Genomic DNA, 26,805 nt, shown 5'->3' on the forward strand with positions numbered 1-26,805 from the left:
CCATCAAGCCAATCCAACTTGTGGGAGGTGCTTCAGGAAGCATGGGGTAAAATCTCTTCAGATTACCTCAACAAATTGACATCGAAAATGCGAAAGGTCTGCAAGGCTGTAATTGCTGTAAATGGAGGATTCTTTGAGCAAAGTTTGATGGACACCATTATTTATAACATTGTCAACACTATTGCCTATTCATTTTGAAACTCATTTCATGTATTTCTATGTGACATTTCTATGTGACCCCAAACTTTTGAATGGTTGTGTGTATAAACTCAGCAAAAAAAACTGTCAACTGCATTTATTTTCAGCAAACTTAACATGTAAATATTTGTATGAACATTAAGATTCAACAACTGAGACATAAACTAAACAAGTTCTCCAGACATGTGACTAACGGAAATGGAATAATGTGTCCCAGAAAAAAAAGGGGGGGGTTCAAAGTCAAAAGTAACAGTCAGTATCTGGTATGGCCACCAGCTGCATTAAGTACTGCAGTGCATCGCCCCTCATGGACTGCACCAGATTTGCCAGTTCTTGCTGTGAGATGTTACCCCACTCTTCCACCACCTGCAAGTTCCCGGACATTTCTGGGGGGAATGGTCCTAGCCCTCACCCTCCGATCCAACAGGTCCCAGATGTGCTCAATGGGTTTGAGATCTGGGCTCTTCGCTGGCCATGGCAGAACACTGACATTCCTGTCTTGAAGCAAATCACGCACAGAAGGAGCAGTATGGCTGGTGGCATTGTCATGCTGGTGGGGTCAGGTCAGGATGAGCCTGCAGGAAGGGTACCACACGAGGAAGGAGGATGTCTTCCCTTTAACGCACAGTGTTGAGATTGCCTGCAATGACAACAAGCTCAGTCCGATGATGCTGTCACACACCCACCCCAGACCATGACGGACCCTCCACCTCCAAATCGATCCCGCTCCAGAGTACAGGCCTCGGTGTAACGCTCATTCCTTCAGACGATAAACGCAAATCTGACCACCTTGACTGGTCAGTGAAGAGTACTTTTTGCCAGTCCTCTCTGGTCCAGTGATGATGGGTTTGTGCCCATAGGCAATGTTGTTGCCGGTGATGTCTGGTGAGGACCTGACTTACAAAAAGCCTACATGCCCTCAGTCCAGCCTCTCTCAGCCTATTGCGGACAGTCTGAGCACTGAAGAAGGGATTGTGCGTTCTATGGTGTAACTCGGGCAGTTGTTGCCATCCTGTACCTGTCCCGCAGATGTGCCGATCCCGTGAAGGTGTTGTTACACGTGGTCTGCCACTGCGAGGTTGATCAGCTGTCCGTCCTGTCTCCCTGTAGCGCTGTCTTAGGCGTCTCACAGTACGGACATTGCAATTTATTGCCCTGGCCACATCTGCAGTCCACATGCCACCTTGCAGCATGCCTAAGGCACATTCTCGCAGATGTGCAGGGACCATGGGCATCTTTCTTTTGGTGTTTTTCCAGAGTCAGTAGAAAGGCCTCTTTAGTGTCCTAAGTTTTCATAACTGTGACCTTATTTGCCTACCGTCGGTAAGCTGTTAGTGTCTTAATGACCGTTCCACAGGTGCATGTTCATTAATTGTTTATGGTTCATTGAACAAGCATGGGAAACAGTGTTTAAACTTTAAACCCTTTACAATGAAGATCTGTGAAGTTATTTGGATTTTTACAAATAATCTTTGAAAGACGGGGTCCTGAAAAGAGGTTTATTGTGTGTGTGTGTATACAGTGCCTTTGCGAAAGTATTCGCCCCCCTTGAACTTTGCGACCGTTTGCCACATTTCAGGCTTCAAACATAAAGATATAAAACTGTATTTTTTTGTGAAGAATCAACAACAAGTTGGACACAATCATGAAGTGGAACGACATTTATTGGATATTTCAAACTTTTTTAACAAATCAAAAACTGAAAAATTGGGCGTGCAAAATTATTCAGCCACTTTACTTTCAGTGCAGCAAACTCTCTCCAGAAGTTCAGTGAGGATCTCTGAATGATCCAATGTTGACCTAAATGACTAATGATGATAAATACAATCCACCTGTGTGTAATCAAGTCTCCGTATAAATGCACCTGCACTGTGATAGTCTCAGAGGTCCGTTAAAAGCGCAGAGAGCATCATGAAGAACAAGGAACACACCAGGCAGGTCCGAGATACTGTTGTGAAGAAGTTTAAAGCCGGATTTGGATACAAAAAGATTTCCCAAGCTTTAAACATCCCAAGGAGCACTGTGCAAGCGATAATATTGAAATGGAAGGAATATCAGACCACTGCAAATCTACCAAGACCTGGCTGTCCCTCTAAACTTTCAACTCATACAAGGAGAAGACTGATCAGATGCAGCCAAGAGGCCCATGATGAACTGCAGAGATCTACAGCTGAGGTGGGAGACTCTGTCCATCGGACAACAATCAGTTGTATATTGCACAAATCTGGCCTTTATGGAAGAGTGGCAAGAAGAAAGCCATTTCTTAAAGATATCCATAAAAAGTGTGTTTAAAGTTTGCCACAAGCCACCTGGGAAGACAGACCAAACATGTGGAAGAAGGTGCTCTGGTCAGATGAAACCAAAATGGAACTTTTTGGCAACAATGCAAAATGTTATGTTTGGCGTAAAAGCAACACAGCTCATCACCCTGAACACACCATCCCCACTGTCAAACATGGTGGTGGCAGCATCATGGTTTGGGCCTGCTTTTCTTCAGCAGGGACAGGGAAGATGGTTAAAATTGATGGGAAGATGGATGGAGCCAAATACAGGACCATTCTGGAAGAAAACCTGATGGAGTCTGCAAAAGACCTGAGACTGGGACGGAGATTTGTCTTCCAACAAGACAATGATCCAAAACATAAAGCAAAATCTACAATGGAATGGTTAAAAAATAAACATATCCAGGTGTTAGAATGGCCAAGTCAAAGTCCAGACCTGAATCCAATCGAGAATCTGTGGAAAGAACTGAAAACTGCTGTTCACAAATGCTCTCCATCCAACCTCACTGAGCTCGAGCTGTTTTGCAAGAAGGAATGGGAAAAAAATGTCAGTCTCTCGATGTGCAAAACTGATAGACATACCCCAGGCGACTTACAGCTGTAATCGCAGCAAAAGGTGGCGCTACAAATGATTAACTTAAGGGGGCAGAATAATTTTGCACGCCCAATTTTTCAGTTTTTGATTTGTTAAAAAAGTTTGAAATATCCAATAAATGTCGTTCCACTTCATGATTGTGTCCCACTTGTTGTTGATTCTTCACAAAAAAAATACAGTTTTATATCTTTATGTTTGAAGCCTGAAATGTGGCAAAAGGTCGCAAAGTTCAAGGGGGCCGAATACATTCGCAAGGCACTATATACAGTTGACATACACTTAGGTTGGAGTCGTTAACTTGTTTTTCAACCACTCCACAAATTTCCTGTATCAAACTGTGGTTTTGGCAAGTCGGTTAGGACATCTACTTTGTGCATGACACAAGTAATATTTCCTACAGTTGTTTACAGACAGATTATTTCACTTATAATTCACTGTATCACAATTCCAGTGGGTCAGAAGTTTGCATACACTAAATTGACTGTGCCTTCAAACTGCTTGGAATCTTCCCAAAAATGATGTCATAGCTTTAGAAGCTTCTGATAGGCTAATTGACATCATTTGAGTCAATTTCAGGTGGACCTGTGGATGTATTTCAAGGCCTACCTTCAAACTCAGTGCCTCGTCGCTTGACATCATGGGAAAATCAAAAGAAATCAGCCAAGACCTCAGAAAATAATTGTAGACCTCCACAAGTCTGGTTCATCCTTTGGAGCAATTTCCATATGCCTGAAGGTACCAGGGTCATCTGTACAAACAATAGTATGCGAATATAAACACCATGGGACCGCTCAGCTGTCATACCGCTCAGAAAAGAGATGCGTTCTGTCTCCTAGAGATTAATGTACTTTGGTGTGAAAAGTGCAAATCAATCCCAGAACAACAGAAAAGGACCTTGTGAAGATGCTGGAGGAAACAGGTACAAAAGTATCTTTATCCACAGTAAAACAAGTCCTATATTGACACAACCTGAAAGCCTGCTCAGCAAGGAAGAAGCCACTGCTCCAAAACCGCCATAAAGCCAGACTACGGTTTGCAACTGCACATGGGGACAAAGATCGTACATTTTGGAGAAATTTCCTCTGGTCGGATTAAACAAAAATAGAACTGTTTGGCCATAATGACATTCGTTATGTTTGGAGGAAAAAGGGGGACGTTTGCAAGCCGAAGAACACCATCTCAACCGTGAAGCACGGGGGTGGCAGCATCAATTTGTGGCGGCACTTTTCTGCAGGAGGGACTGGACTGGTGCACGTCACAAAATAGATGTAATCTTGAGGCAGGAAAATTATGTGTATATTTGGAAGCAACATCTCAGGACATCAGTCAGGAAGTGAAAGCTTGGTCGCAAATGGGTCTTCCAAATGGACAATGACCCCAATCATACTTCCAAAGTTGTGGCAAAATGGCTTAAGGACAACAAATCTAGGGATTGGGGTGGCCATCACAATGCCCTGACCTCAATCCTATAGAACTGAAAAGGTCTGACTCAGTTACACCAGCTCTGTCAGGATTAATGGGCCAAAGTTCACCCAGTTTATTGTGGGAAGCTTGTGGAAGCCTACCCAAAACGTTTGACCCAAGTTAAACAATTTAAATGAAATGCTACCAAATACTAATTGAGTGTATGTAAACTTCTGATCCACTGGGGATGTGATGAAAGAAATAAAAGCTGAAATAAATAATTATCTCTGCTGTTATTCTGCCATTTCTGCCATCTTAAAATAAAGTGGTGATTTTTTACTAGGATTAAATGTCAGGAATTGTGAGAAACTGAGTTTAAATGTATTTGGCTAAGGTGTTTGTAAATTTCCGACTTCAACTGTCTGTCTGCCTGTCTGTGTATCATGCACAGATATTAGGTTTTTGGCCGATACCGATATCCATTGTTTTCCTTGCCAATGATAACATATTTATAATTTTTGCGGCCTTTTTAAGCATTCTAGTACAGTTAAATTGTTAACACACGCACATGGCACTGCATCTCAGTGCAAGAGGTTTCACTACAGTCCCTGGTTCGAATCCAGGCTGTGTCACATCTGGCCGTGATTGGGAGTCCCATAGGGCGGTGCACATTTGGCCCAGCGTCGTCCGGGTGAGGCCAGGGTAGGCAGTCATTGTAGATAAGAATTTGTTCTTAACTAACTTGCCTAGTTAAAGGTTACACACACCCCACACTGACAAAAAAGTTATTTTGGGGGAATTTACGTATGTCCCTATTACCAGTAAAACATAGACAAAACCTATTTCTTTCACTTATTTGCTGTGTTTCGTTATTCAGTCATTTCATTCTCTACCAGGATTTCTATGGAACGCTGTTTGGGTCACAGTCAACGTCAACAAAACTAAGGAGATGATTGTGGACTTCAGGAAACAGCAGAGGGAACACCCCCCTATCCACATCGTTGGAACAGTAGTGGAGAGGGTAGCAAGTTTTCAGTTCCTCGGCATACACATCACAGACAAACTGAATTGGTCCACTCACACAGACCGCATCGTGAAGAAGGCGCAGCAGCGCCTCTTCAACCTCAGGAGGCTGAAGAAATTTGACTTGTCACCAAAAGCACTCACAAACTTCTACAGATGCACAATCGAGAGCATCCTGGCGGGCTGTATCACCGCCTGGTATGGCAACTGCTCCGCCCACAACCGTAAGGCTCTCCAGAGGGTAGTGAGGTCTGCACAATGCATCACCGGGGGCAAACTACCTGCCCTCCAGGACACCTACACCACCCGATGTTACAGGAAGGCCATAAAGATCATCAAGGACAACAACCACCCGAGCCACTGCCTGTTCACCCCGCTATCATCTAAAAGGCGAGGTCAGTACAGGTGTATCAAAGCTGGGACCGAGAGACTGAAAAACAGCTTCTATCTCAAGGCCATCAGACTGTTAAACAGCCACCACTAACATTGAGTGGCTGCTGCCAACACACTGACACTGACACTGACTCAACTCCAGCCACTTTAATAATGGGAATTGATGGGAAATGATGTAAAATATATCACTAGCCACTTTAAACAATGCTACCTTATATAATGTTACATACCCTACATTATTCAAAATTATTCAACATTTTGGGCACACCTACTCAATCGAGGGAGTTTATTTATTGTTGCTTTTTCTACATTGTAGAATAATTGTGAAGACATCAAAAATATGAAATAACACAATGGAATCATGTAGTAACAAAGGGTATTAAACAAATAATATTTTAGAATCTTCAAAGTAGCCACCCTTTGCCTTGATGACAGCTTTGCACACTCTTGGCATTCTCTCAACCAGCTTCTTGAGGTAGTCACCTGGAATGCATGTGTGCCTTGTTAAAGGTTCATTTGTGGAATTTCTTTCCTTAATGCGTTTGAGCCAATCAGTTGTGCTTTGACAAGGTAGGGGTGGAATACAGAAGATAGCCCTATTTGGTAATTGACCAAGTCCATATTATGGAAAGAGAAATGACAGTCCATCATTACTTTAAGACGTGAAGGTTGCCTCCCGGGTGGCGCAGTGGTTAAGGGCGCTGTACTGCAGCGCCAGCTGTGCCATCGGAGTCCCTGGGTTCGCACCCAGGCTCTGTTGTAACCGGCCGCGACCGGGAGGTCCGTGGGGTGACGCACAATTGGCCTAGCGTCGTCCAGGTTAGGGAGGGCTTAGTTGGTAGGGATGTCCTTGTCTCATTGCGCACCAGCGACTCTTATGGCGGGCTGGGCGCAGTGAGCGCTAACCAAGGTTGCCAGGTACACGGTGTTTCCTCCGGCACATTGGTGCGGCTGGCTTCCGGGTTGGATGTGCGCTGTGTTAAGAAGCAGTACGGCTGGTTGGGTTGTGTATCGGAGGACGCATGACTTTCAACCTTAGTCTCTCCCGAGCCCGTATGGGAGTTGTAGTGATGAGACAAGATAGTAGCTAAGTTCATTAGAGTTACCAGCCTCAGAAATTGCAGCCCCAATAAATGCTTCGGAGTTCAACTGCTTGAATCAGGCCTTTATGGTTGAATTGCTGCAGAGAAACCACTACTAAAGGACACCAATAATAAGAAGAGACTTGCTTGGCCAAGAAACACGAGCAATGGACATTAGACCGGTGGAAATCTGTCCTTTGGTCTGATGAGTCAAAATGTGAGATTTTTGGTTACAACCACTGTGTCTTTGTGAGACGCAGAGTAGGGGATGATCTCCCCATGGTGTGGGGGTGCTTTCAAATCAAATGTATTTATATAGCCATTCTTACATCAGCTGATATATCAAAGTGCTGTACAGAAACCCAGCTTAAAACCCCAAACAGCAAGCAATGCAGGTGTAGAAGCACGGCGGCTAGGAAAAACTCTCCCAGAAAGGCCAAAACCGAGGAAGAAACCTAGAGAGGAACCAGGCTATGAGGGGTGGCCAGTCCTCTTCTGGCTGTGCCGGGTGGGGATTATAACAGAACATGGCCAAGATGTTCAAATGTTCATAAATAATTTTAATTACAGTGAACAGGTCAGGGTTCCATAGCCACAGGCAGAACAGTTGAAACTGGAGCAGCAGCACGGCCAGGTGGACTGGGGACAATAAGGAGTCATCATGCCAGGTAGTTCTGAGGCATGGTCCTAGGGCCCAGGTCCTCCGAAAGAGAGAGAATTAGAGAGAGCATACTTAAATTCACACAGGACACCGGATAAGACAGGATAAATACTCCAGATATAACAGACTGACCCTAGTCTCCCGACACACAAACTACTGCAGCATAAATACTGGAGGCTGAGACACGAGGGGTCAGGAGACACTGTGGCCTCATCCGATGATACCCCCGGCCAGGGCCAAACAGGCAGGATATAACCCCATCAACTATAGCCAAAGCACAGCCCCCACACCACTATCTTCAACCACCAACTTACCATCCTGAGACAAGGCCGAGTATAGCCCACAAGGAACTCCGCCACAACACAACCCAAGGGGGGTGCCAACCCAGACAGGAAGACCACGTCAGTGACTCAACCCACTCAAGTGAAGCACCCCTCCTAGGGACGGCATGGAAGAACACCAGTAAGACAGTGACTCAGCCCCTGCAATAGGGTTAGAGGCAGAGAATCACAGTGGAGAGAGGGGAACCGGCCACGCAGAGACAGCAAGGGTGGTTCGTTGCTCCAGTGCCTTTCCGTTCACCTTCACACTCCTGGGCCAGAATACATTCAATCATATGACCTACTGAAGAGATGAGTCTTCAGTAAAGACTTAAAGGTTGAGACCGAGTCTGCGTCTCTCACATGGGTAGGCAGACCATTCCATAAAAATGGAGCTGTATAGGATAAAGCCCTGCCTCCAGCTGTTTGCTTAGAAATTCTAGGGACAATTAGGAGGCCTGCATCTTGTGACCGTAGCGTACGTGTAAGTATGTACTGCAGGAACCAAATCGGAAAGATGGGTAGGAGCAAGCCCAAGGTAGGACCTTTGCTGGTGACATTGGCAATTTATTTCATATTTAAGGCACACTTAACCAGCATGGCTACCACAGCATTCTGCAGCGATACGCCATCCCATCTGGTTTGCGCTTAGTGGGATTATCATTCGTTTTTCAAAAGGACCAATACCTCAAACTAGTTATGTATAAAGTATTCAATTGTCATACTTGAGTAAAAGTAAAGATACCTTTTAATAACAAATGACTGAACTCAGTCACCCAGTAAAATACTACTTGAGTAAAAGTTTACAAATATCTTGTTTTAAATATACTTAATAAGTACAGTGGTGAAAAAAGTACAACATTTTCATACATGTGTAAAAGTACAAAGTAAATGCTATATATCAAATTCCTCATATATTAAGCAAATCAGACTGCTCATTTTTGTTTTTATTTAAAAACAATTACGGACAGATAGGGGCACATCATTTCCGAATGCAATATTTGTGTTTAATGAGTCCGCCAGATCAGAGACACTAGGTAGGACAAGGCGTTGTATTGAAGGGTGTGTGTGTACTCCTGCCTGAGTACTTTTTGGTGTCAGGGAAAATGAATGGGAGTAAAATGATTTTTTTTTCTTCTTTAGGAATGTAAGTGGAGTATAGGTAAATGTTGTAAAAAAGATAAATACTAAAGTATAGGACAGATACCCCCAAAAACTACTTAAGTAGTACTTTAAAATAATTGTACTTAAGTACTTTACGCCTCTGCCCAAAACACACCTCCAGGCTGTGTAAGGGCTATATGACCAAGAAGGAGTGATAGAGTGCTGCATCAGATGACCTGGCCTCAACAATCCCCCGACCTCAACCCAATTGAGATGGTTTGGGATGCTTTGGACCGCAGAGTGAAGGAAAAGCAGCCAACAAGTGCTCAGTATATGTGGGAACTCCTTCAAGACTGCTGGAAAAGAATTCCAGGTGACTGCCTCATGAAGCTGGTTGAGAGAATGCCAGGAGTGTGCAAAGCTGTCAAGGCAAAGGGTGGCTACTTTGAAGAATATAAAATATATTTTTGGTTATTACCTGATTCCATATATGTCATTTCATAGGTGTCACTGTTATTCTACAATGTAGAAAATAATACAAATAAAGAAAAAACAAAAATTGTGTGTATGCATACAGTTGAAGTTGAAGTTTACATACACCTTAGCCAAATACATTTAAACTCAGTTTCTCACAATTCCTGACATTTTAATCCTAGTAAAAATGATATGTTTTTAGGTCAGTTAGGATCACCACCTTTATTTTAAGAATGTGACATGTCAGAATAATAGTAGAGTGATTTATTTCAGCTTTTATTTCTTTCATCACATTCCCAGTTGGTTAGAAGTTTACATGCACTCAATTTGTGGTGGGATGGTGTTATTCGGCTTGCAAGCCTCCCCCCGTTTCATCCAAACATAACGATGGTAATTATGGCCAAACAGTTCTATTTTTGATTCATCAGACCAGAGGACATTTCTCTAAAAAAGTACAATCTTTGTCCCCATGTGCAGTTCCAAACCGTAGTCTGGCTTTTTTATGGCGGTTTTAGAGCAGTGGCTTCCTCTGCTGAGTGGCCTTTCAGGTTACGTCGATAAAGGACTTGTTTTACTATGGATATAGATACTTTTGTACCGGCTTCTTCCAGCATCTTCACAAGGTCTTTTGCTGCTGTTCTGGGATTGATTTGCACTTTTCGCACCAAAGTATGTTCATCTCTAGGAGAAAAAACGCATCTCCTTCCTGAGCGGCATGACAGCTGCGTGGTCCCATGGTGTTTATACTTGAGTACTATTGTTTGTACAGATGAACGTGGTACCTTCAGGCGTTTGGAAATTGCTCCCAAGGATGAACCAGACTTGTGGAGGTCTACAAAAAAAAATTCTGAGGTCTTGGCTGCTTTCTTTTGATTTTCACATTATGTCAAGCGATGAGGCACTGAGTTTGAAGGTAGGCCTTGAAATACATCCACAGGTACACATCAAATTGACTCAAATTATGTAAATTATGTAAATTAGCCTATCAGAACCTTCTAAAGCCATGACATTATTGTCTGGAATTTTCCAAGCTGTTTAAAGGCACAGTCAACTTAGTGTATGTAAACGTCTGACCCACTGGAATTGTGATACAGTGAAAAAATCTATCTGTAAACAATTGTTTGGGAAAATTGTGTCATGCACAAAGTAGATATCCTAACCGACTTGCCAAAACTATAGTTTGTTAACAAGAAATTTGTGGAGTTTTAGAAAAACGAGTTTTAAAGACTCCATAAGTGTATGTAAACTTCCGAAGTCAACTTTTTGTATCTCGCTCTCGTAAGACATGATATAGGCCCAGTCCTCAGGCAGATAAAAAGATGTGAAATGATTTGTTAGGCCTACCGTCAAAAATACCAAACAATCTCTTATTTTCACAATGTGCAGTTTATAGATCACTTTTTCTCCTGAGTGTTTTATTTTGTCTTTTGTTAGGCCTACTTTGTATAAAGCATTGTTAGTCCCATTCCATTGTCTCTTTTTTCCCCTTTTGTATAGAACAAGGAATTGGGCCTGACAGGCTCCTGTCCTATAGGGAGATCTCGATTTTTGCCAACCCACACCACTGACGCCAGCATTAGGGTTTTGATCAACAGCAGTGCGAACACGGAGGGGGGCTAACTACTAACTACTGTGAGGAGGCAGTTTAGCATAGCTTCCTGTAATGTCTGATTTTACCTCTTGTCAGGGGCTATTAAAGGAAGCTGGGTTAATCTTTCTGGAAATCTTCTTTCCACTCAGGGAGGAGTGCCTGCCTTAAATTCCGTACTACTCCCATGAAGCTGACAGGAACCATCATACCACTGTGGTATGTATAATCTCATAAAATGAAGGTACTGCTGACTTTCTATTGCTACTGTCTGTTGCTCTTCTTTGAACGAATGACCTGAATGACACCCATGTACATATTACCTCGACTAACCCATACCCCTGCACATTAACTCAGTGCCAGTACCCTCTGTATATAGCCTCATTATTCTTATTTTGTTGCTTTTTTTATTTAGTAAATATTCACTAACTGCATTGTTGGTTAAGGGCTTATAGGTAAGCATTTCACTTTAAGTTCTGCACATGTGACAAATACATTTTGATTTGATTGCTAGTGACAGCTGGTTTTGAAAGAACAACAAACCTGTCCTTTTTGGCTTCTTTAATTCCCCTGAATGGACTGTTTTACATTGCTCTCTCTCTCAAACACACACTTTGTATCACCATATCACCACCCACATACGGCTGCATAATGAACTAATAGATTTAAATGCACAATTTGAGTTTTGGGGTTAATCAAACGTAGTTAAAAATTGTGTGAAGTGCTGAACCCATTCAACAGCCTGGGCCAGGCTTTTAGGGCAAAGGGCCATGCTTCCTAAGAGATTCCCACACACCCAGAACAACAATATTTTTAATACCAGCAGCACTCCACTCACCTCTCTTCTTGTTAGATGAGGCACGCACAGTTAGATGGATGGATTAGCAAATGAGTTGCAGACCCCTCTAAAGACCCCCTCAAACTCATTTGTCATTCAGTCTGCATCTGTAATTCGCACGCTTTGAGTTTGAGTCGCTGCATGTTTTTTCAAACAACTTTAACTTATCAAATGCCATCTTTTATTACGGTCAAAAACAATCTCATACCTCGACCTACACATTGTGTAAGTTGTTTTTGTATGTGGAGTGTATTTAACTGTGCAGTTTCCCTATCACCATTGTTTTTCCCTCCCCCATTATTCAGTGCTCTAGCTGAACGAACATACTAGCTGGGCCTTATCAGTGGCACTCCATATGGATGTCTAGTCTGTTGCTAAGGCCAGCAGGCTGTGTTAAGCCACCCTGCACCCTGCCTGACTCCTCACTAAATCACCTGTGTCACTGCCTGCTGCCTGCCTCTCCCATGTGACAGAGAGGGAGCAGAACAGGGTATAGCAGCTCAGCCATCCACACCCTGCCCCAAGGATTCCTTTACCCAGTACCACCCATCTCTCTCTTTCTCTGTCTCTCTGCAGTGTGTGGGGGGCCGATGGGTCTGCTCTTTAGAGACTCCAATTATCCCTGACTAGCAGACCTCCTGAAGGTGCAGAGGAAGTGCAGCTATGTCATGGCAGCTGGAATAGTGATGGGATGATTAGCGCAAGCCACGTCTCTCATTTCTGCTAAATAGTTCACATGAAATAACCACTTGTGCACATCAACAGCAGATTTACTTTATATAGGCCTAGTACACACTGTCCTGTAGGCAGTGTGTACTATATAAGCTGTGTTGATATGATGTTGTTGGTGTAGTGTTGATGTGATATTGAGGTGGTGGTGGTGTTCAGTTCATGTCAACTTTGATAAAGGTCATTTGTCCTCTGAGCTGCCCTGGTTGGGTCTGGGCTGTTCTAGCCAAGCCATAACTGAGAGATTAATTTATCATTAGGCTGCTCCATCCAAAGTCCCCTCCTTCATCAGCTCAAGTCGGCTATCTCAGCCTGACTGTTGCCTCCGGGCCTTATTGCAGGAGAAAGAGGGTCAATGTCGAAGAATGTGCTGTCGGGTGCGTTAATGTTGCGTTCAATTGCATAAACCTTTTGAGCGGGCCTCAGTCTTTAAACATTGGACAGCTAGGGGAAAGATGGCTATGTGAGTTAGGTAGTTTGAGAAGGCATGATGCAAGAGTGTGTGTGTGGCTCATTTTAACCATAACTGGTATACTCCTAGTTCTTTCGGGAATAATATCTCAATAAATATGTGACAATCGGGTATTTGCAATGCAGACCATGCTTCCTCCTCTCCCAGTGAGTGGCAAGGGCAGAGAGGTGCTGTCTTTGGGAGACAGAGAGACTGGTATGCTTTGGCTATGACAGACAGACGGATGTAGTGAATAAATAGACTGTGTGGTACACTTTGGCTTTGGACAGACAGATGGATGGGCGGGCAGTGCGGTGTGCTTTGGCCGGGGCTGCTGCTCTGTGAGCCTGGGAGGGCCAGATGTTCCCATGCAGACACACGGGTGAGATGTTCGCCATGCAGGATAAGGGCCGGGAGCTAGCGCACTCTGCAGTGGGGGCACGCATGCATACGCACAAAGGACAAGAAGGGATCCCAAATGTCTGCCACATTCTTCCCCTGGCAACACACCTTTAGACACCCTGGTTCACAGAGAAGGATCTATTTTATCCCAGACAGGCCCTGTGTTGATGTCAACATTGACATTGAGCTGACCTTACCTGCTGCTGTACATGGATAGAAAATATAATTGTTTGGGCTTTCGGGTTGTATCGACCAGGAAATCCAGCACATGGAGGGAAAGGGGCCTGGCATACAGGGAGGGCAGGGAAGGCTTAGTCTCTCACCACATTTTGGTGTGCATCTCTGACTGTGTGTGTGTGTGTCTGTGTGTATTTAGGCTATATGTATAAGAGATCAGGATAGTTTAATGGCGCTGTGGATAAATGTTCCAAGCCAGACTGAGTGCGGCGTTGCTCTGCTCAGTTCTGTGGCTGGTTGTGTAACACTGCCTGTCTGCATGATGGTTTGTGTGTGTTAAGCCCTTTTAGGATGATTTAATGGCCTTAGCTCTCCCACAGCTCAGACTACTGGAGCTGCAGTGAGCCTCCTCCTAAATCAAGCTGCCTTACACCCTGGTGCTGCTGCTGCTGACCTATGCTGGAGTCTCATCAAATCAAATCAAATGTATTTATATAGCCCTTCGTACATCAGCTGATATCTCAAAGTGCTGTACAGAAACCCAGCCTAAAACTCCAAACAGCAAGCAATGCAGGTGTAGAAGCACAGTGGCTAGGAAAAACTCCCTAGAAAGGCCAAAACCTAGGAAGAAACCTAGAGAGGAACCAGGCTATGTGGGGTGGCCAGTCCTCTTCTGGCTGTGCCGGGTGGAGATTATAACAGAACATGGCCAAGATGTTCAAATGTTCATAAATGACCAGCATGGTCAAATAATAATAAGGCAGAACAGTTGAAACTGGAGCAGCAGCACAGTCAGGTGGACTGGGGACAGCAAGGAGTCATCATGTCAGGTAGTCCTGGGGCACGGTCCTAGGGCTCAGGTCCTCCGAGAGAGAGAAAGAAAGAGAGAATTAGAGCAAACATATGTGGGGTGGCCAGTCCTCTTCTGGCTGTGCCGGGTGAAGATTATAACAGAACATGGCCAAGATGTTCAAATGTTCATAAATGACCAGCATGGTCGAATAATAGTAAGGCAGAACAGTTCAAACCGGAGCAGTCTCCTCTCGTGAGTGTGTCTGTCCTCAGAGCGAGGAACAGCTGCATTGATGTGGATCTGTTTGCTGAGCACTCAGAGGAGAAATGATAGCCGTTGAAACACCTGGAGAGGGGGGTGTCGGGAACCACTGTCCCACATGTGTACACACACAAACCCACCTCTGATTCCTATGTGAGGACAGTCTGGGATCCCAATCAGCAGCACTTTAAAAGCTTTCCTCTTTCTCCCTTTAATCACAGGCTCAATTTGTCACCAGCGTGTCCAATTTCTGATAAGCGCTTGAATATGAGCGAGCGAGGCAGGGGAAGAGCAGCACAAAATGGATGCACCTGCTCATAAATGAAATCAAGCCACTCCATCTTCATTTCCCTATGCTGCTACGCTAGCCTGCCTGGAACAATGCTGTTGCGCATTAGCTCGGCTCTGTCCACACACAAACACAGGCTGGGTCTGAAATGGCACCCTCTTCCCTATATAGTGCACTACATTTGACCAGGGCCCATATAGTGCACTATATAGGAAATATGATGCCATTTCTACAGACACTGAGTCAAGCCCATTTGAGACTAAACCAAAATGGAGAGGGTGGAGTGCGCAGTCATGTGTTTGGGCTGCTGACAGGCATTAAACTGTTTTTCACTAGTTTGACCAGTCAGATAACACACAACACTGGCATCTGTTCCGCTCTCCTCTCTCTGCCTGCCTGCTTGTGCAGTATGCACTCAATCACACACATTTTGAAGCACACGTCCACATTTTGAATCACGCTACACAGTACGCACACCTTTTATGTCACATTTTGACTCACTCATACAGTATCTCACACCCACCCTTCAAAGCACTCACAGCTCATACACACATTTTTGCTGGGAATGTTACCTTGGGCATACCTGTAATTCCATACATAAGTGGCTGTGTGGTAGGTTTCTCTGATGTAAGACCACACCACAGATATGTGACACATTAGGGCTTATGAAACCCTAGTGTCCCTTCGGGGTGCATCACAGCTTCCTGCTGCTTTACAACCCACATGATTCTCACATTTAACCCACCCTGCCAACCATGCACACTCCCTCTCTCTCTCTGTCCTGTAGTATTGGTCGATAAATGTATAGGGTTGCAAAATTCCCAGGTTTTCTAGAAATCCCAGTGTCAAGATTCATGGAATCGGGAGGGATTAAGCAGGAAATCTGTGAATCCTCCAACCAGGATTTCTGGAAAATTGCAATTATACTCCTGTTGTCTGGCTTGTACATGTGCAATCTACAGATGTAGTATTTCTCTATCTGCAGTTGTGCTTTTGGTCATTTCCATGTAAAAGGATCCATGTGCACCAACATGTGAATTCATAGGAGCATGTTAAATTGGGTGTCAAATGAAAGCTGAGCCTATATTTCTGAGAAATTAAGGCATATATGTTTTTCAACCCTTTTCTGTCGCTAAAAATGTGGAAGAAGCAAAGGCTTTGATTTCTGGTCAAACAGTTAGAAGATGGGTCTTAGAACACATCTACCAGAAAAGGTCTTAAAAGGTATTGGAAATGCATCAAAACAAAATCATGTTGAAGTAAAGACACCTGCCAACTAATAAACACTTATGTTTCATTTTGGAGAAATTGAAGAAACGTTGCTTTGTGCCTTGAAATTCCATTATAAAAAAACACCTAAGATATTTTCTCATTTCTCTCCCTCATGAGAAGGGAGAATAATGAAAGTTCACAGAAGTAACAAGTTAAGATGGGCCTGTCGATTAATTAGTGTTTTTACTGATACCAAATCTGTAACGGAATTTCTACCATTTGGATTGGCTACAATGGGAAATCATAGAAGTCACAAACCACAGTTGGGTTCACAAATTTGGAGAGCACAGTACTAGGGATGGGCACGGTTATTCCAGTATCCGAACGGACGTTAGTATTCGATTTACTTGGGAGAGTATTCATTTTTTAATAGACCATTACATTCAACATTTTAATAAAACAACAGTTTTATGAGTTTGAGTGTGCCCCATTAAAAAAAACTAAATGTTGTCGGTCAATCAAAGTGACGCTACAGTCGGTCTCCATTAGGGGTCGACCGATTAATCAGAATGGGCAATTTTAATTAGGGCGCCGGTATTTTGGGGCGCCGATTTTGCAGATTTAAAAAATATTTTTTATTTAATTTAACCTTTATTTAACTAGGCAAGTCAGTTAAGAACACATTCTTATTTTCAATGACGGCCTAGGAACGGTGGGTTAACTGCCTTGTTCAGGGGCAGAATGACAGATTTTCACCTTGTCAGCTCGGGGGATACAATCTTGCAACCTTACAGTTTAACTAGTCCCACGCTATAACCACCTGCCTCTCGTTGCACTTCACAAGGAGACTGCCTCTTACGCGAATGCAGTAGAAGCCAAGGTAAGTTGCTAGCTAGCATTAAACTGATCTTATAAAAAAAAGTCAATCAATCATAATCACACATGATTGATGATATTACTAGTTTATCTAGCGTGTCCTGCGCTGCATATAATCGATGCAACGCTGGGGGATGATTTAACAAAAGTGCATTTGCGAAAATAGCACAAATGTTGGACGACTGTACCTAACCATAAACACCAATGCCTTTGTTAAAATCAATACGCAGAAGTATATATTTTTAAACCTGCATATTTAGCTAAAGGAAATCCAGGTTAGCAGGCAATATTAACCAGGTGAAATTGTCACTTCTCTTGCGTTCATTGCACGCAGAGTTAGGGTATATGCAAAAGCTTGGGTAGCCTGGCTCATTGCAAACTAATTTGCCAGAATTGTACGTAATTATGACATAACATTGAAGGTTGTGCAATGTAACAAGAATATTTAGACTTAGGGATTCCACCCGTTAGATAAAATACAGAACGGTTCCATATTTCACTGAAATAATAAATGTTTTGTTTTCGAAATGATAGTTTCTGTATTCGACCATATTAATGACCTAAGGCTCGTATTTCTGTGTGTTATAATTAAGTCTATGATTTGATATTTGATAGAGCAGTCTGACTGAGCGATGGTAGGCAGCAGCAGGCTCGTAAGCATTCATTCAAACAGCACTTGTGTGTTTTGCCAGCATTTCTTCGCAAGCAGAGCGCTGTTTATGACTTCAAGTCTATCAACCTAATGGCTGGTTAGCGGGGTGCATGCTAATAACATTTCAAAGGTCACTCGCTCTGAGACTAGGAGTAGTTATTCCCCTTGCAGAGGGTTTTTGTGGAGCGATGGGTAACGCTGCTTCGAGTGTGGCTGTTGTCGATGTGTTCCTGGTTCGAGCCCAGGTAGGGGCGAGGAGAGGGCCAGAAGCTATACTTACACTGGCAATACTGTAGTGCCTATAAGAACATCTAATAGTCAAAGGTATATGAAATACAAATGGTATAGAGATAAATAGTCCTATAAATACTATATTAACTACAACCTAAAACCTCTTACCTTGGAATATTGAAGGTCTCATGTTAAACAGAACCACCAACTTTCATATGTTCTCATCTTCTGAGCAAGGAACTCAGATGTTAGCTTTTTTACATGGCACATATTGCACTTTTACTTCTTCAAAACTTTGTTTTTGCATTATTTAAACCAAATTGAACATGTTTCATTATTTATTTGAGGCTAAATTGATTTGTATATATGTATTATATTAAGTTAAAATAAGTGTTCATTCAGTATTGTTGTAATTGTCATTATTACAAATAAAAAAAAATATAAAATAGGCAGATTTTTAATTGGTATCGGCTTTTTTTGGTCCTCCAATAATCTGTATCGAAAAATCATAATCGGTCGACCTCTAGTCTCCATGTGTAGGAAGTGAAGTGGGATTTTTCTAATCAATGCAAAATGGAATAAAAATAGCAGAATTAAATTGGCTAAATGTGGAGTAGGCTACAATGATCAGCCTACGGAAGGCGGCGGGCAATTTCCTAAATATTGATGCATCTCAACATAGAAGCCATTTGGGAGATTCGGTTGAGACTTGAGTGCATGACTTCACTCCACTGAGCCCTTGACAAAACACAACATGGTGGACAATTTCTCTTGCCTCGGATATGAAACTAGTAGTACCCACCAAATTCAATGACAGTTAAAAAATTTATACGAATCTGACATTACCGCTCCCCAATAACATTGTCTACGAGGACGGCTTGCTAGCTAGCTACAGTATTTGATTCATATCAGCCGCTTTCTTATTGAACAGCTCAGCTAGCTAGTGAAATGCTCATTTGCAATGCTAGCTAGCTACCGTTAGCTAGACTCAGGAGCTCATGTGGACATACTGTATGCTTCAGGAGCCAGCCAGCTGGTTAGATAGGATTGCACCATAATGCAACAACTGGCTACCAGTTTGTTTTCAGACAAATATTTTCAACTCGTCAACCTAGTTTATCCACTGGCCACCGCTTTTAGGAGGATAGCTAATTACTGAAATCTAGCTGGCTAGATCACTGGCCAGGCAGTAGCCACTAACTAATCGTGGACACATGACCTACCTATTCTTTGATACATTTGGATTAACTTGGTCATATCAAGCAACACAGACCATTTGTGGAATGGAAAAATAACAATATTAGTGGGCTCGTTTTTGTGAATGATCGTACAGTGAAAGTAAAATAGATTGGTAGCTAGCTGGTGATGCTTTTATTTGCTATTTGGTGATCAAGCTTAAGGTGGGTTTCCCAAACGGCATGAGCTAGATGGCTCTGTGGAGCATCTGTGTGACATCACCCGACTGGGGCTATGTCGACATTGCCCTCGCTTTCCTACGGAAAGACAATTCGCAACAGGTAGGTTCTTGTTTCATATAGAGTTGTTGAAGACATTGGATGTAGAGCACAGCAAAATAGCCTCAATTAGCCTTTCTAGCTAGCTTCTTTACAACAATTTGATTCAGTCAAGAGGCACAAAAGTTTTATTTTTAAGTATTACCCCTTTTTTCTCCCCAATTTCGTGGTATACAATTGGTAGTTAGTCTTGTCTCATCGCTGCAACTCCCATACGGACTCGCGAAGGTCATCCTAAACACTGCTTAGGACTCACTGCTTCTTGACACAATGCCCACTTAACCCAGAAGCCAGCTGCACCAATGTGTTGGAGGAAACGCTGTCCACCTGGTGACTGTGTCGGTGGGCCAATTGTGCGCCGCCCCATGGGTCTCCCAGTCGCGGCTGTCAGTGACAGGACCTGGACTCGAACCCAGAATCTCTAGTGACACAACTAGCACTGCCTTAGACCACTGCACCACTCAGGAGGCCTGTGATAGACAAACTTGTTGCTGTTATCTAACTAGCGTGAGTCTGGCTACTTTCTCTCTCTCGCTCTCGCTCTCTTCCATTCCATGTACATACACTTTCACACAGACCTGTCCCTGCTCCTCTCTTGCCCCTTACCAACCCTCCTGCTGAAACAAGTAAAAACAAATATATATATATTCAGACCCATTAACTTTTTCTACATTTTGTTACATTACAACCTTAATCTAAAATGGATTTTAAAAATACTAATCCTCAGCAATCTACACATAATACCCCATAATAACAAAGCGAAAACAGGTGTTTAGAAATTAGTGCAAATGTCTTAAAAAATGAAAACATATCTTATTTACGTAAGTCTATAGGTTAATCAGCATAATTTACTGGAATTAAATTGGCGCGGGTATATTTTCGTTAGTCATCATGTATCACATGCGCACAGCATACAGCTATCCCATAATGACAAAGAGAACTGTCTAAACAGTTTAGCACTTTTTTTTTTTAAATAACAGAAATACCTTATTTACATAAGTCTTCAGACCCTTTGTTATGAGACTCGCAATTGAGCTCAGGTAGATTCTGTTTCCATTGACCATCCTTGACATGTTTCTACAACTTGATTGGAGTCCACCTGAGGTAAATTTCAATTAATTGGACATGATTTGGAAAGGCACACAAGTCTATATAAGGTCCCACAGTTGACAGTGCATGTCAGAGCAAAACCAAACCATGAGCTCGAAGGAATTGTCCGTAAAGCTCAGAGACAGGATTGTGTCGAGGCACAGATCTGGAAAAGGGTACCAAAACATTTCTGCAGCAATGGTCCCCAAGAACACAGTGGCCTCCATTCTTCAATGGAAGAAGGTTGGAATCACCAAGGTTCTTCCTAGAGCTGGCCGCCCGGCCAAACTGAGCAATCGTGGGTGAAGGATGTTGGTCACGGAGGTGACCAAGAACCTGATAGTTACTCTGACAGAGCTCTAGTGTTCCTCTGTGGAGATGGGATAACCTTCCAGAAGGACAACCATCTCTGCAGCACTCCACAAATATGGCCTTTATGATAGAGTGGCCAGACGGAATCCAAAAAGGCACATGAAAGGCCACTTGGAGTTTGGAAATAGGCACCTAAAAGACTCGGACTATGAGAAACAAGATTCTCTGGTCTGATGAAGCCAAGATGGAACTCTTTGGACTGAATCCAAGCAGGCTGTTATGTGCCTAATACTGTGGCGTGGCTTCCGTCTGGCCACTCTCCCATAAAGGCCTTATTGGTGGAATACTGCAGAGATGGCATTCCTGGAAGGTTCTCACATCTCCACAGAGGAACTTTGAAGCTCTGTCGGTGACCATCGTGTCTTGGTGGTTCCAAACATCTTCAATTTAAGAATGATGAATATGTTCTCGGGGACCTTCAATGTTGCATAAGTTTTTCCCCCCGTTTTTTTGTCCCTTTCCCCAGATATGTGCCTCAACACAATCCTGTCTTGGAGCTCGACGTACAATTGCTTCAACCTCATAGCTTATTTTTTGCTCTGACATGCACTGTCAACTGTGGGACCTTATAGACAGTTGTGTGCCTTTTCAAATCATGTCCAATCAATTGAATTTACCACAGGTGGACTCCAATCAAGTTGTAGAAACATCTCAAGGATGGTCAATGGAAACAGAATCTACCTGAGCTCAATTGCGAGTCTCATAACAAAGGGTCTGAATACTTATGTAAATAAGGTATTTCTGTTAATTAAAATAAAAAAAAAGTGCTAAACTGTTTAGACAGTTCTCTTTGTCATTATGGGATAGCTGTATGCTGTGCGCGTGTGATACATGATGACTAACGAAAATATACCCGCGCCAATTTAATTCCAGTAAATTATGCTGATTAACCTATAGACTGATAAGCATGACCTGTTAAATGTGTTTTCTGCAGCTAACCGATCAATGGTTAACCGTGAATATCCTTAGTACTGAACTGAACTCTACTGTTCTGTGCTGTACTGTACTCTACGGAGCTCTACTGTTCTGTGCTGTACTGTACTCTACGGAGCTCTACTGTTCTGTACTTTGATGTCAACTTATGAAACATATGTCTATGATTGGTTCAGATTTGACCAACCAAATTATCTATTGTTGGGGCAGAGCTCATTAAAATAATAGCCAGTGTGTAGAATCATACCCCAATATACAAAAAAGCATATTTGTAACTTTTGTGTACCTATTTGGGAAACATCACCACGAAGACATTCATATCCATAATTATGCATTTCTTTGTAGTACAGATCAGGGACACATGATGAAATTCAGTTATCGGGTGTAAATCCACTTCACTTACTGTAGTTCAATAGCCAAAATTTAAAAAATCTGCGTCAATGTATCATGTCGTAGCTGACACCCCATTCTTTCTGCAGACATCGTTGAATCTTAAATTGGACCAGATATGAGTTTTTGGAAAATGTGGACACAAAAAAACAAGGAGATTTTACAGAAATTCTGTTACTGAACTTTGGATCTGCACAATTCTGCCAGGAAATGTTTTTTTTTTAAATGTTCAGTGTAAATTGTTATAAGTAGTCCTGTGCATGGACTTGTATGGTTAAACTTTGAAATCATTGGTTTTTGTTTAGCAAACATTATTTTTCAGCTCAATTCCGTTATCATGGAATTGCCCTTTTACAAACACTACATAGCTTGGTGTCAGACATCTTCACGTGATTGAGTGGCTGCATTGTTGTCTCCTTTGATAAAGAGTAAAGCTCTTAGATTACATTGATGTGGGATTTAGAAAAGACAAAAGGGACAATGTTGCTCTTGTATGAAGACGATAAGGCCTATCTCAGGGCTGTAGTATGGTTAGCCTACCCCTGAGGGTGTACTGCAGAGCAGGGTCTCTCCTGTAATGTGGTGTGCAAGTCGCTCTCCCTCAGTTATCAGTCATCCGCCATGTACCAATCTGTGTTTGAACAGATGCAGGCCAGGACTGCTCCAAACCTAACTGTCAAGTGTCACTCTTAATTGCAAAGCAGGAAGCGTAATGGCTACCACAGATCCTTGCCACGGCTGTTTTTATTAATAACCCCTGACTGATTTAATTATAAAGGTTAGTGCTTGGTGTTTTTAACACTAGGTGTATTTAGTGTGACTAAAATCAAATGTAGGACTTTTAAATTGTGTATTTAAAAACCTACAGCTCTGAATTGCTGCCCAGAGATCTCAATATGGTTTTTAATGCATGTCAGCCATTGGGGATTCTCTCCCTGTGTGGTTGGTTTTTAGACAATCACATCTCTGAAAGCAGTTAGTTTTTTCCTCACTGAGGCATGTCCTCTCAGCCCTCTCTCTGCACTGTGAATGGATGTAGAGTGGAAAGAAATAAGTTAATAAGTAGCCCCACACTCACACTCCTGTCTCGCACTTTCCACATTAACTTCTTGATGCGCCCATCCCGTTAGCGGGATCATTTTCGTCAACATCCGCTGAATTGCAGAGCGCCAAATTTAAATCACTAAAAATATTTTATTTTCATGAAATCACAAGTGCAATATAGAAAAACACAGCTTAGCTTGTTGTTAATCCACCTGGCGTGTCAGATTTCAAAAAAGCTTTTCAGCGAAAGCATACCAAGCGTTTATGTAAGGACAACTCTCTCAGCAGACAAAACATTACGAACAGCTAGCAGCCAAGAAGATTGGTCACGAAAGTCAGAAAAGCAATAAAATGAATCGCTTACCTTTGATCTTTGGATGTTTGCACTCACGATACTCCCAGTTACACAATAAATGTTCATCTGTAGGATACACTCATTACATTTTATCTTCAAGACAAAAGCAGAGTTATTGTAACAATGTCTTCATTAAGTAATGTTAGCCTATCAAATGTATTTTTAACCCCCTCTCACCAATATAAAAAGTAAAGTAGGCCTAACTTAGAACATTACAACAAACCAGGCTTAATTTGTATCGATATCATGAAAATCATCTGGTAAATTGAAAACATTGGAAACATGGGTATAAATGAATTCACCTTGACGAGCCTAGAAGTTCAGCATCCCGGGGTCGCCTCTTCACTGTTGACGTTGAGACTAGTGTTCTTGCGGGTACTATTTTAATGAAGCTGCCAGTTGAGGACTTGTGACGTGTCTGTTTCTCAAACTAGACACTAATGTACTTGTCCTCTTGCTCAGTTGTGCAACGGGGCCTCCCACTCCTCTTTATATTCTGGTTAGAGACAGTTTGCGCTGTTCTGTGAAGGGAGTAGTACACTGTTGTACGAGATCTTCAGTTTCTTGGCAATTTCTCACATGGAATAGACTATTTCTCAGAACAAGAATTGACTGAGAAGAAAGTACTTTGCTCCTGGCCATTTTGAACCTGTAATCGAACCCACAAATGCTGATGCTCCAGATACTCAAGTAGTCTAAAGAAGGCCTGTTTTATTGCTTCTTTAATCAGTACAACAGTTTTCAGCTGTGCTAACATAAGTGCAAAATGGTTTTCTAATGATCAATTAGCCTTTTAAAATGATCCATTTGGATTGGCTAACACAATGTGCCATTGAAACACGGGAGTGATGGTTGTTGATAATGGGCATCTTTATGCCTATGTAGATATTCCATTAAAAATCAGCTGTTTCCAGCTACAATAGTCATTTACAACATTAACAATGTCTACACTAAATTTCTGATCAATTTGATGTTATTTTACTGTGCAAAAAAAGTAGTTTTTCTTTCAAGAACAAGGACATTTGTAAGTGACCCCAAACTTTTGAACGTGTGTGGATGGGTGGTGGCAAGAAAAAGTGTGTGAACCCTCTGAAAATACCTGGATTTCTGCATTAATTGGTCATAAAATTTGATCTAATCTTCATCTAGGTCATAACAGTCTGCTTAAACTAATAACACACACACAATTCTAAGTTTTCATGTCTCTATTGAACACATTGTGTAAACATTCACAGTGTAGGGTGGAAAAGTATGTGAACCCTTGGATTTAATAACTGGTTGACCCTCCTATGGCAGCGATAACCTCAACGAAACTTTTTCTGTAGTTGCGGATCAGACCTGCACAATGGTCTGGAGGAATTTTTTACCATTCCTCTTTACATAACTGTTTCAGTTCAGCAATATTCTTGGGATGTCAGGGGTGAACTACTCTCGAGGTCATGCCACAGCATCTCAATCGTGTTGAGGTCAGGACTCGGACTGGACCATTTCAGAAGGCAAATTTTCTTCTGTTGAAGCCTTTGTGTTTTGGGTCGTCCTGTTACATCACCCAACGTCTATTGAGCTTCAATTGGCGGACAGATAGCCTAACATTCTCCTGCAAAATATCTTGATAAATTTGGGAATTCAGTTTTACGTCAATGATGGCAAGCTGTCCAGGCCCTGAGGCAGCAAAGCAACCCCAAACCATGATGTTCCCTCCACCATACTTTACAATTGGGATGAGGTTTTGATGTTGGTGTGCTGTGACCATTTTTCTGCACACATAGTGTTGTGTGTTCCTTCTAAACAACTCAACTGTAGTTTCATCTGTCCACAGAATATGTTGCCAGTAGCACTGTGGAACATCCAGATGCGCTTTTGCAAACTTCAGACATGCAGAAATGTTTTTTTTCGACAGCAGTGGCTTCTTCCGTGGTGTCCTCCCATGAACAGCATTCTTGTTTAGTGTTTTACGTATCGTAGACTCGTCAGAGATGTTAGTATGTTCCAGAGATTTCTGTAAGTCTTTAGCTGACACTCTAGGATTCTTCTTAACCGTATTGAGCATTCTGCGCTGTGATCTTGCAGTCATCTTTGCATGACGACCACTCATAGGGAGAGTAGCAACAGTGCTGAACTTTCCATTTATAGACAATTTGTCTAACCGTGGAATGATGAACATCAAGGCTTTTAGAGATCCTTTTGTGACCCTTACCAGCTTTATGCAAGTCAGCCATTCTTAATCTTTGTTCTTCTGAGATCTCTTTTGTTCGAGGCATGGTTGACATCAGGCAATGCTTCTTGTGAATAGCAAACTCAATTTTTTTATTTTTTTATTTATTGGGTAAGGCAGCTCTAACCAACATATTCAATATTGTCTCTGTGATTGGACTTCAGGTTAGCTGACTCCAATTAGCTTTTGGAGAAGTCATTAGCCTAGGGGTTCACATACTTTTTCCAACCTACACTGTGAATGTTTAAATTATGTATTCAATATAGACAAGAAAAATACAATCTGTGTGTTATAAGTTTAAGCACACTGTGTGTCTATTGTTTTGACCTAGATGAAGATCAGATCAAATTGAATTACCAATTTATGCAGAAATCCAGGTAATTCCAAAGGGTTCACATACTCTTTCTTGCCACTGTGTGTGTGTCTCTCATATTGTAACAGGCTGTTACTGCAATTTCAGGTACAAATTCAAAAACAAGTATCAAATATTAGGAAAATGTCTATACATTTTAGCTGTTACAAAAACATTGCTTTGCTATTACCATTTATACTGTAGGAGTGTTGGCTCAACGAGGCAGTTCTGTTTACACAGCCCTGCTTCAAAGGGGCCAACTGTCGGGCGAGTGTCGTGCTTCAACTCCGGAGATAGCGGTCAAGATGTAGCAAGTATGCAGGTTTACATTTTAATAATATGTGTAGCTGACGGTATTTTTACGAAAAGTCTTAAGTGTGAAGAGGCTCTTATTGTCTAAACCAGCTCTGAGTTGCTCTAGTCTCCCTTCTCTCTCCCTCATCACCACAGCAGCAATTTCTTTGTTTGATTTCTTAACTTTTCTGTTGCTTGTTTCTCCTTTTTCC

The 26,805-nt window shown here is 42.3% G+C and overlaps 1 protein-coding gene across 17 annotated transcripts in view; it reads left to right on the forward strand.

Moving 5' to 3' along the window:
• The window catches only part of fam222ba (family with sequence similarity 222 member Ba), an 85,389-nt gene that overhangs the window by 31,859 nt on the left and 26,725 nt on the right, over nt 1–26,805 (forward strand). For 8 of the 17 annotated variants that reach the window (XM_046303587.1, XM_046303581.1, XM_046303590.1 and 5 more), the window contains exon 2: nt 11,277–11,343. The exons of 2 other annotated variants lie outside the window; for them this stretch is intronic. The gene's annotated coding sequence lies outside the window, so the exon portion shown is untranslated. Of the gene's footprint in view, nt 1–11,276; nt 11,369–26,805 lie in introns of all 17 variants that reach the window. 7 more of the 17 variants (XM_046303591.1, XM_046303580.1, XM_046303589.1 and 4 more) reach the window with 1 other exon arrangement.

Source organism: Oncorhynchus gorbuscha, linkage group LG16 (assembly GCF_021184085.1).
Source record: "Oncorhynchus gorbuscha isolate QuinsamMale2020 ecotype Even-year linkage group LG16, OgorEven_v1.0, whole genome shotgun sequence".
NCBI classification, from domain to species: Eukaryota; Metazoa; Chordata; class Actinopteri; order Salmoniformes; family Salmonidae; genus Oncorhynchus; species Oncorhynchus gorbuscha.